The following is a 16,094-nucleotide window of genomic DNA, read 5'->3' on the forward strand; positions in this document are numbered from 1 at the left end:
AAATTCACAGCTACATATAACTTACAAAAAATTAATTTTTTGGACTTGGAGATATTCAAAAACCAAAACCAGCTTGGAACTAGAACACATTTCAAAGAAACGGACAGAAATGGATATATACCGATGGGGAGTTGTCACCACCCCCATTGGAAAAAGGCAATCCCCAAAAGCCAGTTCATCAGGATAAGACGAAATTGTGATCTAATGGAGGATTATTTCCAACAAACCGATATCCTGATAGAGAGGTTTATGGACAAGGGGTATAAAAGGAATGTACTGGAAGAAACACGTCTGAATGTAGCTAGTATGGACAGAGAACTGATCCTAAAAAAGAAAATAAAAAACCATAGCCAGAGTAATAACTTACCATTCATTACGTGATTCAACAAACAGTATAAAGCATTGGAGAATATCATAAAAAAACATTGGCCTATAATCAGCAATGACCCACAATTAAGTAAGGTACTAACAAAAAAAACAACATTCATATACAGGAGAGCGAGAAGGATCCGCGATAAAATAGTAAAAAACGTGCCTGACCCCGCCAAAACTATGTCAACTTTTTTCAATCAGAAGGGTTTCTTCAGATGTGGAAAATGTAAGGCTTGTAGATCTACCAACAAACAGGATAGAAAGATGGATAGTTTTGTATCAAATACCAATGAGAAAAAATACAAAATGGAGAAACTGATAACATGCTGTAGCACACACGTCACCTACGTGCTGGAGTACAGTTGTGGCCTACAGTACGTAGGTAGAACAACCAGAGCCCTATCAGTAAGAATAGGTGAACATGTCAGAAACATCAAAAAAGGATTCAAACATCATAGTGTATCTAAGCACTTTAGGGATGTACATGGAAGAAACCCCCAAGATTTGAAGTTCTATGGAATAGACAAGATAGAAAAGAACTGGAGGAACACGAATATGAAAAGAGGTGTCAAAAAATGAAACACATTGGATATTCAAAATGGACACGATGAGGCCACTGGGGTTGAATGTGGAGCTAGATGTCAATTGTTTTTTGGAGGACTACTAAATCTTCTTTTTATTTTGCATATGGTTTATCTTCATACTTCTAATTTATTTCCCTCATTATATTTTTTTATATTTTTTACATATTTTTTTCGTTTTTTTCATTTTTTTAATTTTATTTTTATTTTCATTATTATTTTTATTTTTATTATTTTTAATTTTATTTTTATTTATTTTTATTTTTTTTTATTTTCTTATTTTTATTTTTTTTTAATTTATATTTTTATTTTTATTTTTATTTTATTTTTTTTATTTTTATTTTATTTTAATTTTTTATTTTAATTTTATTTTTATTTTCATTTTTTACTTTTTGTTATTTCTATATATTTTTTTCTAATATTTTTTTCTAGTCTTTTAGTTTCTTAGTTTTTAATTTATTTGTTAGAAACAGAATAATCCCTTAATTTAAATGAATATTGATATAATTATATGGGGTGCATAAGACGCATTGATATCTTTTGAGCTGTGGGGGTAGTTAATACATTTTTGCTGTCTCATATTGCCTGCAGGTCAAATAAGACTGTGGAACACTAAGAGTGGTTTAAATGTTGTAGCAATGTAAGAGCCTCTTCAGCAGATATAGATGGACTCCATCTCGGAATAAACATCTACTTCGCAATAAAATAAGTAATTAATTAAGCTAAAATAACGGGATATTTAGAAAACGTAAAGTGGGCGGAGGCCCGCATGATATATAACATTACATAATAGTAATTGGGCAAAACATCCCTTAGTCAAGAGGGCGGGATATGAACTTCCGGCTATAGAAAACATACATTGGGATAGGCGTCCCTTAGTTAAGATGGCGATACACGTACTTCCGGTTATACGGAGTATAAATTCAACACACACCAATCACATGGCAGCTTCCTGATGACGCATACAGTGATGCGAAAAGCGTAGAGGCTGCTGGGAACTCTTTCGGAATAGGTGATCGGAAACGTCCGGACAGCGGGCGGAAACACATACGAGAGCGAGGGGTGAAGCGCAAGCGGAACGCGGCGGTCACTTACGGACCACGGAACCGTTTAACACTCGTCCGTATCTGCTGGATTCGCTCAGTGCCGGCTTGAAGGCACTTTTAAATGTGAGTGTATTATTTGTTTTTGGTTTTTATCCAATAAATGTTTTAAACGCATTGCGCAATGATCACTCATTTATATACCCTACATGAGGAACATTAAAGCATAGTCGGTGGGAAGTGATACTAAGGTGGAGCGATATTAAGGTGGAGCAATATTAAGGTGGAGTGGTTATCCCATGAATGAACCAAAGGCACATCATTAAACAAGCATCTGGTGAGTGGCCAATCTACAAGGTGGTGGTGTATCACAAAGTCACATATGAATAGAAAAGATACAGGAGCACGATAAGAATACAGTCACAGCAATTGATAGAAGATTTTCTGATTTTCATTCTTTATGGGACTCTAAAACGTCTGTGCACTTTGAAATGTTTGTACACTTGATTGTTAATTTGATATATGTTTTCAGTTGCTTAGTAGGTTTCCATGTGTGACACAGTAGAAAACCATTGGTATACATGCACTTATTTGATTTATGTTTTTTGATTTTTACACAGAAGATGGTTATTTGAATACTTAGGGAATATTGCCGTATGACATAAATATTTTTTTGGTATATTTGGTGTAAAGACACGAATAGCGCATTCACATCCATTTACTTTCATATTTTCCAACACATCTACACCACATCAACAAATTGTGGGAATTTGACAAATTATCAAGACATAAATGTATGTCCAACCCTGTACCATCGTATTTGGCGAAAAAATAACGTCATTTTCTAAAGCAGCATATGTATTTTACAAAGAATGGTCTTTACGAACGATGCTGTATAAAGTCCAAAAATAAGGATCAGCATGCAAGTTAAGTATCTCAATAGGAAAACACAACAAGTACTTACTTTTTTAAGCAGCTTCTTTATTCGCCAATATTGTTCTGGCTCCCGACTTTTGATGTCAGACCACCGCTTCCTGAATTGTTCTTTCGACCGTTTTGTGCCAAATTCTGCTTCTAGAGTGGTGACAATTGAGGACATTATTTTGTCCTTACGCATATTCGGTCGTGTGTACGGTCCTTTTTTCCCATCGTAGTCCTCTCTTCTCAATATGGACACCATCTCCACCATCTCTTCAAAAGCCATGTTGGTGGCCTTATATCTCCTCCGGGATGTGGATGGTTGTAGCTCCGGGCTTTCCTCCGCGCTACTTCCACTGATTCTCTCCGCCATCTTTATCTATCTACTCCCACTGCGCAACGAAGAGTGAAGGGGTGGGGACAAATCATACTAAAGAACGTCAGGGGCGGGTGACGCAGGCCTACGTATGTCCGTGCGGAAGTAGCGAGCGTCAGAAACGAAGGTAAGATTAAAGTGGGGGTGTGTGTGTGTGTGTGTGTGTGTGTGTGTGTGTGTGTGTGTATGTATGTGTCCCCTAGATTACAAACAAAAATAATCCTGTGATTTGTGACTGACATTAGTTTGGATCTTGTGTCTTGTCTTTCAGAAAAAATGAATCCCTTTAAAGAGGAAGAATTTTTGTGCCAATTTATTGAGCTCTATCAGGAAAAGAAAAACCTGTGAGAGGTCAAACACCCACTATATTATAATAGGGATGTAAGGAAGGCAACACTGGGCACACTTTTAGAATTTGTGAAGACTCGAGTCCCCCAGGCAGACCTCAAGTTTGTGGACAAGAAAATTGGTATCTTGTGAAACATGTATAAGCGGGAACACAATAAAATCCAGGAGTCGCTCAGATCCGGTGCAGCAGCTGACCAAGTATATGTACCAAAGTTGTGGTACTACAACAAAATGCGATTCCTGGATGACCAGACCGAAGCCAGGCAATCGCTTTCCACCCTTCCCCCCACCCTTCCCTCCACTCTTCCCTCCAGCCTTCCATCCACCTCCACCCCAGCTGAGAATCCCAGGATGAACTGGGCCTTTTCATCATTGATGAAGTTGATGCGCCCAGCTTCAGCCAGGTATCCTTTTTTGTGTAATTTTTGATTGTGTAAATGTTATTAATGATGTTTACGTGTTAATTTTTAAAGTGCTTCCTAAAAAATTACTTATATCACTAGACAGTAGTGGCCAAAAATATACTTCTGCATAGGGGTGTGCACCCCAAAGCTCAAATACATATGCATGTGTATATGTACTGATGGTGTCAGTAGGGCAGTGGACAGTGTAATTTAGTTAATTTTCTTTTCCCCAAATTTTTGGCCTTGTGTAACATTTTTTTGGGGGGATGAAATATCAGTGGTCAAAACAGGGGGGGGAATATGCAGCACACAAGGCAATTAGGGTGTGCATAGGCACACCTGGCACACCCTGTGCGCACGCCTATGTACTTCAGATATTGTTGATCAGTTGAAATAATGGTGGTGTCAAATAGATAGCCTTTACTATTTTGTGTAAATTATATTTGAAAGTCATGAGCTGAAAATTGTGTGTGATTGCATAACACAAAATTAAAACTATGTCCCTTTTTTGACACAGGATGACCTCAGCCAGGAGGAGGCCTTGCCCAGTGGGAGAGAGGAGGAAGCTGTGGCTGGGCCAAGTCGAAGCCGCACGGAGTGTCAGGTGCTTCCCCTCCGCATTCTCACCAAAAGGCCCAGGAGAATGATACCAACTGAGCAGGAATCCCTAGCCCTCATACGGGAAGCAAGCCTGATCCTGAGCAAACCACCCAATGCAGAGGAGGCGTATGGCACCTATATAGCCAGCAGATTGCTGGAGTTGGAAAAGGGCCAACGCCTCCTCTGTGAGGGTCTAATTTTTAAGGCATTTGAGAAGGGCTTGAGAGGGGAGCTTACTGCTACCACATATCTGGCAGATGAAGCCTCTCCTCCTCCTCCTCCTGCCCCAAGTACACCACCAGAGGCACAACCTCCGAGGAAGGCTGCAGAGAAGCGTGGAGGGAAGGCTGCAGAGAAGCGTGCAGGGAAGGCTCCACGGAAGACTCGAAAGTGATTGTCTGGCTTCTGTCTGGTCTGACTATGCTCCCTGTGCTCCCTAGTCGCAAGATACCAATTTTCTTGTCCTCAAACTTGATGTGTGTCCTGGGGGACGAAAGGCTTCCCAGATTCTAAAAGTGTCTCCAGTGTTGCCTTCCTAATTTTTTTTTATAAAAAATAAATGTATTTTTTGGTTACCTTACATTATTGCCTATGTGTTTTGATTCAAAAACGCCATTTGGTTTGGGAGTAGGCAGGTACAGGTCAAAAAGACTATGGGGTTGATTTAAGAAAAGCAAATAGACTGTGCATTTGCAGAGGGCAGTTGCCCTCTGCAAGTGCAATTGCTCCAGAGCATCAGAAATGAGTTAAAAGCTTGACTTTGCAAAGAGTACCCAATCCTGTGCAAGGAAAATTCTAAAAACAGCATTTTTGCTTGCACATGATTGGATGTCAGCAGAGCTTCTGCTCATTTACTAAGCTCTGGAGCAACTGCTTTTGCAGAGGGCAACTGCACTTTACAAAGTGCACAGTCTTTTTCCCTTTAGTAAATCAACCCCTATGTGTGTTTTTGACAAAAGGCTAAATCATTTCGAATATCAAGTGAAAAGTACTAGTGAAAAGTTCACTTTAGAAATTACACAGCAAGTGCACTTGTTGGAAGTGCAGTCGCTGTAAATCTGAGGGGAAGAGCTGAAATTAGGGGAAGCTCTGCTGATTTTATCATAAAATCATGTGCAATAAAAAGTTTTTTTTTGGGGGGGGGGGCTTCCTTGCATGTGCCCCTTGGATCCACAGCGAAGGCACTTCAAAATGCTCTTTTGTGTGCAATTCCAAGTAGAATTAGCACTTGTAGTGAAAAATGCATTTGCCTTTGTTAAATACAACCCCCTATGTCTAATGAACAAGGGACAACAACCTCATTAAGGTTCATTAAAACAACACAAAATATTAAAGGTTATTGTGGTAACTTGAAAATCCACACAAAAAAACACAAAAAAATGTTGGTATAATTTAGCACACATTGTAAAATAGATAAGTGTTGAAATCAATAAAAAAAATAAAGAGGAGTCCAAAATCTTATTTAATTTTTTTTATTTATGGAGATCTGGCTTTTTACAAATATTATATTAGTCATGGCATGGGGATAAATCATGAAGAAAGTAGTTTGTGAGAACTCTGTGTGAATATAAAGCAGAAAAACAACTTCATTCCTCTCGCATTATCAATCCTACAAAAAGCGCTGTATTAAAAGATCACAGAAGAGGAATGTGCTAGCTTCAAGACGAAGGCTCGTTTTACCAGACCGAGCGCTTCCGTCTTGTAATTGCTTCAGAGCATGCGTCAGTTTGAGTTCGTCGGACTAGCACACAGACGATGGGTTTGTCCGCTAGAAAGAAGAGCCTGTCGGATAGATTTAAAACATGTTTCAAATCTAAGTCCATCCAACTTTTGAGCAAAGTCCGCTGGAGCCCACACACGATCGAATTGTCCGACGAGATCCAGTCCGCCGGGCAAAGTCTGGCGTAAAGTCCGCTCGTGTGTACGCGGCATTAGAGTTATAATTTAAAAATGGAGATTTCTTTATTGATCAAGCCTTAAAGAGGAGCTACAGCCCCCCACCAAAAAATTAAAAGTCAGCAGCTACAAATACTGAAGCTGCTGAGATTCCATTCCTGTCACAGTGGTTACGAAATTATCCCTCTTTTTGTTTCTTTTGGTCTTCACAAATGTATATTACTGTTTGCACAGGAAGAAACCTTTTCCATTGAAAAACGTGAATTGTTTTTCAATTACATTTTTAACAATTCCCTCAATGTGGGGGCTTTACGATAGGTGAATTTAGCACATTGCACTTTATATAACATTTTTGTATTGTGATTCATATTTGAAGCACATTGCACTCTATTGTTGTATTGCTTAAGTTTACACATTTATTTATTTGGGAGAGGAGGAGTATTGCTCCTCCTTATAAAGAAGTGTGGATTTATTCTATATCATGTTTATTTTATTTGTATAATATTTATGGTGTTGGTGATTTAATCTATGTTGGAGCAGTGCAAGCACATAAATAGCATTTACTATTCTGATCCTTTTCCCTCCACACATCGTCCTAATTCAGGAATAAAATTAGTGAATAGTGTAGGGCGAGAGGTTAGTCTCTATTATTAGAGGACGATTTATCTAGCGTGAGGTCTAGGGAATTATTATAGTTGCCTAATGCCGGTAGTGGAATGTCAAGGTAGAGGGCCATAAATTAGGCTTGGCATTTAAGGACTTCTGTAGAGAAGGGTGAAGGGACATACACTGCTGCCACAATACAAGTAAAACCATTCAGCTTGCATAACAGAAATACATATCTGCCCCCTTATCAATCTGTTCCTGTAAACAGGTAAAATGCACTATATGAACGATTAGAATGCCAGTTCCTCTAGAAAAAGACAAATGAATTGGGTACAGTATAATCAGGAGTAAAGCAAATTTAATGACTCGGGTGTCATATGTGTTTCCTGTAAACAAACCAGAGATAGTGCCAACCTTGTAAGGGTTGAGAGAGGCCTGGTGTAAAAGGAAAAAAGCCTAAACGTAGGGCCAGCATGACTGGGTAAGAAGGGGTTTGAGAATAGGAGGAGCCATTATGGTATAAGGAAAGGTATTAAGTTGTTTCACTTTTTGATTGGTGAAAGGTTGGGAACAGGAGGGCTTTCAGGAGTTGGCACATAGGAAGGGTTTAGGAGGAGTTCAGTCGGTAAGAGAGAGCTTGGACGGGACATCTTCCCTCCCTCCCTATGGGTAATTATTGTGGTTGTTTTTGTTTTTTTTTTCTGTTTTCTTTCAGGTCTGGGAGCTGCCATTTTTGTCATAGCGGCTGGCGGGGTATGAGGTCCTTGGATGGGTGATAATTAGAGGCAAAAGGGTACATTTGTAGGGACCTGTCTGAGGTACGGCTCCCATTATTCTGGCTGGTGGTACCTACAATGTTGGTTTGTCTCCAAGCCAGTGCTTTTTGCAGCTGGAGGCCAAAAAATGGTGGTTACGCAGGTACTTGGAGTGCATGCCCACTAGGACCTTGGGGCCCCTGGAATACTGTCTGATGTTCATGTTATTTGTATATTTGGTTAATAAAAGGCTGCTGTGGCAATTAAACTCCAGTCTGTGTCATGTTTGGTTAATTTTATTATAAGTGGTCGGTGGAGTGGTGGTCAGGCACTGGGAAAAAAGCCTCTTTGGTACCCTAGTCATGAAAATGGGGAATCTTGATCTGGTCTCTCAACCCCCTAATATTTCAAAAGAACATGAGCAGACGTTTACACATCGCAGTAGGTAAAACCAGCATAGAAATATTGGATACATCTTTTCAGCATACTGCATACTTGGTATACAAATACTAGGTAAGTAAACTGTACATGGATACTGCGGTGTAACTCCGAGTGTGGCTCGGAGGTTACCGCTTCTGGTACTGAAAATTAACCCCGAGCCAAACTCTGGACTACCGCCAGGGAGGTTAAGCAGTGGCTGTCTATAGGTTATTTATGGACAATAAGGACATGATTGTCACTTTAAATTAGTAAGATATTTGTAAAAAAAAAAAAAAAAGAAGAGGAATGGGGTGGGGTAACTTTTTATAGTTGCTATTCTGACACCCTGTAAAATTCAAGTCCTCCTGTAAAAAATCTCTAATTTTTTTATTTCACATGACTGCTTGCTAGGTTTTTCGTTTCTGCCTAATTTCTCCCATCCCTTCTCTTACTTCTTGAACTTCTGGGGGAATCTAGGATGGAAAAGGACCTAGGGGTCCTATTGGATGATAGGCTCAGCAATGGCATGCAATGCCAAGCTGCTGCTAATACAGCAAACAGAATATTGGCGTGCATTAAAAAGGGGATTAATTCCAGAGATAAAACAATAATTCTCCCGCTCTACAAAACTCTGGCCCGACCGCACCTAGATTATGCTGCCCAGTTCTGGGCACCAGTCCTCAGGAAGGATGTACTGGAAATGGAGCGAGTACAAAGAAGGGCAACAAAGCTAATAAAGGGTCTGGAGGATATTAGTTATGAGGAAAGGTTGCAAGCACTGAACTTATTCTCTCTGGAGAAGAGACACTTGAGAGGGGATATGATTTCAATATACAAATACCATACTGGTGACCCCACAATAGGGATAACATTTTTTCGCAAAATGGAGTTTAACAAGACTCGTGGCCACTCAAAATTAGAAGAAAAGAGATTAAACCTTAAACTACGTAGAGGGCTCTTTACTGTAAGAGCGGCAAGGATGTGGAATTCCCTTCCACAGGCGGTGGTCTCAGCGGGGGGGGGCATTGATACTTGAAACTATTAGTCAGTCTTTGGCTGTGGAACTTTGTGTAAGTGGAACTTGGTATAAGTGGGAGTTAAAAACTAGAGTTATAGAGTGAATAAGTCTTGCTTGTTGATTGCTGGGTTTGCTGGGGTGCATTTTGGGGGCTTTTCCTTTTAGTTTTTCATTTGCCTTTTTCTGTCACTTTTTAAATAGCTTTTTTTTTTTTTTTTTTCCCTCTGGTTCCTTCAGCCTATCAATTAAGGGGGGTGGTTAATTGCTAACAGGTGCCTATTTAACTGGGTGTAGAACTCAGTCTGAGCGTGCTCAGTCTTTGGCTGTGGAACTTGGTATAAGTGGGAGTTAAAAACTAGAGTTTAAAACAGGAGGTTATAACAGGGGTCATAGTACCTGTGTAGTGTGAGTATCTGAGTGTTGTCTGAGTAGTGTGTGTGGATCGTTAGTATTTGTGTATTGTGTACTGTATACTTGAGGATTGCGAGTGCACGTAGGTCTGCGACTGTTCTGTGATTGCACGTAGGTTTGTGAGTACCTGTGTATTGTCTTGTTGTGTACCTGTGTATTGTCTTGAGTATTAGTGCCAGGAAGCTAGCTGTTAGGTAATTTGGACAGGGTAAATTCCCCAAATCCTAACTAAATTTAATAGGTACGATGCCCGGCGGGTGTGGAGAGGCGACTCTTTGTACATCTTGCCGCATGTATGCGTTCCTTGATCATCCGATCGAGGGTGAATACTGCTGTGCAAAATGTAAGCACATTGTTTCCCTGGAAGCCCTGGTTCTGAATCTAGGGAAGCAACTGTCAGCACTGAGAAGTCCCTCCATACTAAAGGTGAGCCAGGAATGTACACGGCAGGTGTCGGCAGGGGCCAGCACAGAGGCGGGTGGAGACAAAGAGGTGCAGGCACTAGCAAAGAGTAGATGGGTGACAGTCAGGAGGGGTAGAGGGGGAAGTGCCAGAGAGGCCGATCCAGGACTGGAGCATCCCAATAAGTACGCTCCATTGAGTGTCATTGGTGAAACCAGTCAGGGACCAGCACTGCTGGAGATGAGGGACTCTCCTAGCTGCCAGGGGAAGAACTCCTCCAGTGAGAGTGGGGGGCAGCAAAGGGAAAGGAAAGACAGATTCTGGTGGTAGGGGACTCAATTCTTAGAAGGACAGAGAGGGCAATCTGTAACCAAGACCTGAAGCGCTGAACAGTATGTTGTCTACCGGGCGCTCGGGTTCGGCACATCACGGATCTTGTGGACAAGAGGGGCTGGGGAAGACCCGGCTGTCATGGTGCACATTGGCACCAATGACAAAGTCAGAGGCAGATGGAGTGTCCTAAAGAACGATTTTAGGGACTTAGGTGCTAAATTGAGGAAAAGGACCTCCAAGGTAGTATTCTCAGGAATACTACTGGTACATCAAGCCACACCAGAAAGGCAGAGGGAGATTAGGGAAGTAAACAAGTGGCTGAAGAGCTGGTGTAGTAAGGAGGGGTTTGGGTTCCTGGAGGACTGGGCTGACTTCTCAGTCGGTAACCGGTACTATAGAAGGGATGGACTGCACCTAAATGAGGAGGGTGCAGATCTGCTGGGAATGAAGATGGCCAAAAAGTTAGAGGGGTTTTTAAACTAGGCGATGGGGGGGAGGGTCCAGAGACAGTGATAGCCAGCGCGGATGATATTCCAGAGGGTAGTGTTGGGGGCATTAGTGGTAGGTTAACCAAAGCACAAAAACACAAGGTGAGTATAGTAGCAAGTCCTAGTTGCAATTTTGAAACACCCAATACGAGGACAATATGCGACCGGTCTAAACTATGTGGCATGTTCACCAACGCCAGGAGCATGGCAGACAAGATGGGTGAACTAGAGATACTGTTGTACAAGGAGGATTTGGATTTTGTGGGAATTTCAGAGACCTGGTTCAACAGCTCTCATGATTGGCTGGCAAACATTCAAGGGTATACCCTATACCGCAAGGATAGAGAGGGTAAAAAAGGGGGAGGGGTATGCCTATATATCAAGAATAATGTACAAGCGAATGTGAGAGATGACATCACTGAGGGAGCTAGAGAGGAGGTGGAATCCTTATGGGTAGAGCTCCAAAGGGATGAAACTAAGGGGAAAATAATACTGGGAGTATACTATAGGCCCCCTAACCTGAAGGAGGAAGTGGAGACGGATCTCCTATCACAAATTGGATTAGCAGCAAGGATGGGAAGTGTTATCATAATGGGGGATTTTAATTATCCAGACATAGACTGGGCGGAGGGAACCGCGCATTCATTTAAGGCTCGCCAGTTCCTTAATGTCTTGCAGGACAATTTTATGGGTCAGATGGTAGACGCACCAACTAGAAATAAAACATTACTGGATCTACTGATTACCAACAATACAGACCTGATCACAGATGTGGAAATACGGGGCAATTTAGGTAACAGCGATCACAGGTCAATTAGTTTCAGCATAAATCACACAAATAGGAAACATAAAGGGAATACAAAGACACTGAATTTCAAAAGAGCCAACTTCCCTAAACTACAAACCTTGCTAAAAGGCATAAATTGGGATAAAATATTAGGAACAAAGAATACGGAGGAGAGATGGGTTTGCTTTAAGAGCATATTAAATAAGGGCATTAGCCAATGTATCCCATTGGGTAATAAATTTAAAAGAGCGAACAAAAATCCTGGATGGCTTAACTCCAATGTAAAAATGCATATAAAAGCAAAGGAGAAGGCCTTCAAAAAATACAAGGTTGAGGAATCATCCTCAGCATTCAGACTTTATAAAGAATGCAATAAGAAATGTAAGGGTGCAATTAGGACGGCTAAGATAGAACATGAAAGACACATAGCGGAGGAGAGGAAAAAAAATCCCAAGAAATTGTTTAAGTATGTAAACAGTAAAAAAGGGAGGACAGACCATATTGGCCCCATAAAGAACGAGGAAGGACATCTGGTTACAAAGGATGGGGAGATGGCAAAGGTATTGAATTTATTCTTCTCCTCAGTCTTCACGAGTGAATCGGGGGGCTTCAGTAACCAAAACTGCAGTGTTTATCCTCATGACGCAACACAGGAAGCACCTCCATGGTTAACAGAGGACGGAATTAAAATTAGACTTGAGAAACTTAACATTAATAAATCACCGGGACCAGATGGCTTGCATCCGAGGGTACTTAGGGAACTCAGTCAGGTGATTGCCAGACCGTTGTTCCTAATTTTTACAGACAGTCTATTGACTGGAATGGTACCAGCTGATTGGAGAAAAGCCAATGTAGCACCAATATTTAAAAAGGGCCCAAAAAACATCCCTGGGAATTACAGACCAGTTAGCCTAACATCAATAGTATGTAAAATCTTGGAGGGGATGATAAGGGACTATATACAAGATTTTAGTAATAAGAACGATATCATTAGCAGTAATCAGCATGGATTCATGAAGAATCGTTCTTGCCAAACCAATCTATTAACCTTCTATGAGGAGGTGAGTTGCCATCTAGATAAAGGAAGGCCCGTAGACGTGGTGTATCTGGATTTTGCAAAAGCATTTGACACAGTTCCCCATAAACGTTTACTGTACAAAATAGGGTCCGTTGGCATGGACCATAGGGTGAGTACCTGGATTTAAAACTGGCTACAAGGGCGTGTTCAGAGGGTGGTGATAAATGGGGAGTACTCAGAATGGTCAGGGGTGGGTAGTGGGGTTCCCCAGGGTTCCGTGCTGGGACCAATCCTATTTAATTTGTTTATAAACGATCTGGAGGATGGGATAAATAGTTCAATCTCAGTATTTGCAGACGATACTAAACTAAGTAGGGCAATAACTTCTCCGCAGGATGTGGAAGCCTTGCAAAAAGACCTGAACAAATTAATGGGGTGGGCGACTACATGGCAAATGAGGTTCAATGTAGAAAAATGTAAAATAATGCATTTGGGTGGCAAAAATATGAATGCAAACTATACACTGGGAGGAGAACCTCTGGGGGAATCTAGGATGGAAAAGGACCTGGGGGTCCTAGTAGATGATAGGCTCAGCAATGGCATGCAATGCCAAGCTGCTGCTAATAAGGCAAACAGAATATTGGCATGTATTAAAAGGGGGATCAACTCCAGAGATAAAATGATAATTCTCCCGCTCTACAAGACTCTGGTCTGGCCGCACCTGGAGTATGCTGTTCAGTTCTGGGCACCAGTCCTCAGGAAGGATGTACTGGAAATGGAGCGAGTACAGAGAAGGGCAACAAAGCTAATAAAGGGTCTGGAGGATCTTAGTTATGAGGAAAGGTTGCGAGCGTTGAACTTATTCTCTCTGGAGAAGAGACGCTTGAGAGGGGATATGATTTCAATTTACAAATACTGTACTGGTGACCCCACAATAGGGATAAAACTTTTTCGCAGAAGAGAGTTTAATAAGACTCGGGGCCACTCATTACAATTAGAAAAAAAGAGGTTTAACCTTAAACTACGTCGAGGGTTCTTTACTGTAAGAGTGGTAAGATGTGGAATTCCCTTCCACAGGCGGTGGTCTCAGCGGGGAGCATTGATAGCTTCAAGAAACTATTAGATAATCACCTGAATGACCGCAACATACAGGGATATGTAAGGTAATACTGACACATAATCACACACATAGGTTGGACTTGATGGACGTGTGTCTTTTTTCAACCTCACCTACTATGTAACTATGTAACTATGTATTAGATAAGCACCTGAACGACCGCAACATACAGGGATATACAATGTAATACTGACATATAATCACACACATAGGTTGGATTTGATGGACTTGTGTCTTTTTTCAACCTCACCTACTATGATACTATGACTATGATATTACCGGTATATACTTTTTCATTCAATGGCTCTTTAAAATTTTCACTCTTTTGCTGGCCCTCAACTCCAAAAATTCTGGCTGCATCAATTTCAAGACTGTCCTCTTTGAACGCCTTGCTGGTAGCATGCGTGACACATATACAGTATATGAGCACATATTGTGATTTCCTACCTGTGTGGGGAGTCAGTGCCACAGAAGACTGAAGCTGAGTCACTACACACTGTATGAAATTGTGGTTTTAAGGAGAAACTGATTTGTGATTCTTTGCACAATGGTTATATATACTGTATTATTTTTCAACACATTATTGATATTAGGTATTGTATGTATGAGCACTTATTTGAGCCCCATCATTCTATCCTTTTGATGTTTTTTTTCTATTTTTTAAATTGTGTATTCACATCATATTAGCACATTGCGCAGATTGTAGAGTCATTTGGCATTAAGACAGCAGCACAGCAATATTTTTTGTACTAATCAGTTTTATTAGTGGGAACACAATTGGTGTTAGCAGCAGCTGAATATACTGTAAGGAGTTCCTTAAGGTTTTTTTACACTATTATTGGGGTTTGTTACTGGTAGCGCAGTAGTTACACTTTTTATGTAAATACATTGCACTTTGCGTAGAAAATGGAAATGCTTGTTTTGTCTCAATCTGATTCACATTGTATGAAATCTTCAGCCTTTAGGTGAATGGATGTGTCAAAATGAACAAGCCAATGTTGTGAGACACAATGCTCCTTAATCCACTGTGGACCAGAAAGGACTCTTTGAGGGCAATGACAGATGTAGGATACCAAAAACATGAGCAGGAAGATGCTATCAAGGAGTTTTTCGTGTGGAGACACCAGAGCAAAAAAGGAGAAACAGTTACACTACCGATATCACAGTTAAAATGTATATTTTATTTATAAATATTGTTGGTCAAAGAAACAAAATAAAAGACTGCAACATGAATTTTATATATGTATTTCACCTGCTATCATTTTACATATTGTGCTACATTAATTGATTTTTTATTAACATATTGAAATGTAATTTTTTTGTTAACATTTTAAATTTGGTTTGACCAGCTTTTATCATGACCAAAATAATATGAACAAAAACATTGGCTCACATATGTAATGGAAAATAAAGTTTAAGAAATCATATTTTTTCACCCAAATGCTCAAGTATGCCTTTACATGTACTGTGTTTTGCAACGGAAATGCAGCTGAAAAGTTTCTCATATTCCTTCATTCTAATGATAATGTACCTTGTCGAGGTTACGAGACTTGCATGCATCAGGTAAACTAAAATTTTTGCTGCTTGGAGTTTTAATTCCTGTTAGGGTCGTCTATGGCAGATGGGTTTTTAGCAGAGATGCCAGACTAAAACCTACTTTAGGCAGAAGCAATATAACAGGTTGTCAGATAATCACTGAAGGAGGTGATAACAGCAAAGACATTAACTCAAACTTGGATGAACAAAGGCAATGACAAACCACTTCTGTACGTAACCAAGAAAACCATATGGATAAATACAATAGAATGTTAGGATAGTGACAGAAGATGGGCTCCACAAGTCAGAAGGCACTCAACATACCCCTGAGCTAAGGATTTTTCAAAGTTTATGTAAATGACAGTACTAGATTAAAACTTTTGGTTGTTGTGGCAAGGTTTTTTTATTGAGGGGGTTTTGGCACATAATAGAACAGGAAGGACCAGCATGGTGGACATGGAGATAATAACTAAAGGGCAAACTCCAAAAATTCTAACAGAGATCTGGGGGAGCCACCTAGCAATCCAAAACCAACTCTGTTTATCTACATGTCTACCAAGGTACGTTTATAAATGGCATGGTAGACAAGGGGTAAAATCAAGTTCACAGCTGCTACTGCAGCTGTGAGCTTGACTTTGACCTTATTTGTGCACAAGAGATTTTCG

At 40.5% G+C, this 16,094-nt stretch overlaps 1 long non-coding RNA gene across 1 annotated transcript in view; it reads left to right on the forward strand.

Annotated features, from left to right (window-relative positions):
• LOC141114535 (uncharacterized) overlaps positions 1–15,320 on the forward strand; it is a 125,002-nt gene extending 109,682 nt beyond the window's left edge. The window contains exon 2 of the long non-coding RNA XR_012236922.1: positions 14,852–15,320. This is a non-coding gene — a long non-coding RNA (uncharacterized lncRNA). The remainder of the gene's footprint in view (positions 1–14,851) is intronic.
• The last annotated feature ends 774 nt before the right edge of the window (positions 15,321–16,094 follow it).

This window comes from Aquarana catesbeiana, linkage group LG12 (assembly GCF_042186555.1).
Source record: "Aquarana catesbeiana isolate 2022-GZ linkage group LG12, ASM4218655v1, whole genome shotgun sequence".
Lineage (NCBI taxonomy): Eukaryota > Metazoa > Chordata > Amphibia > Anura > Ranidae > Aquarana > Aquarana catesbeiana.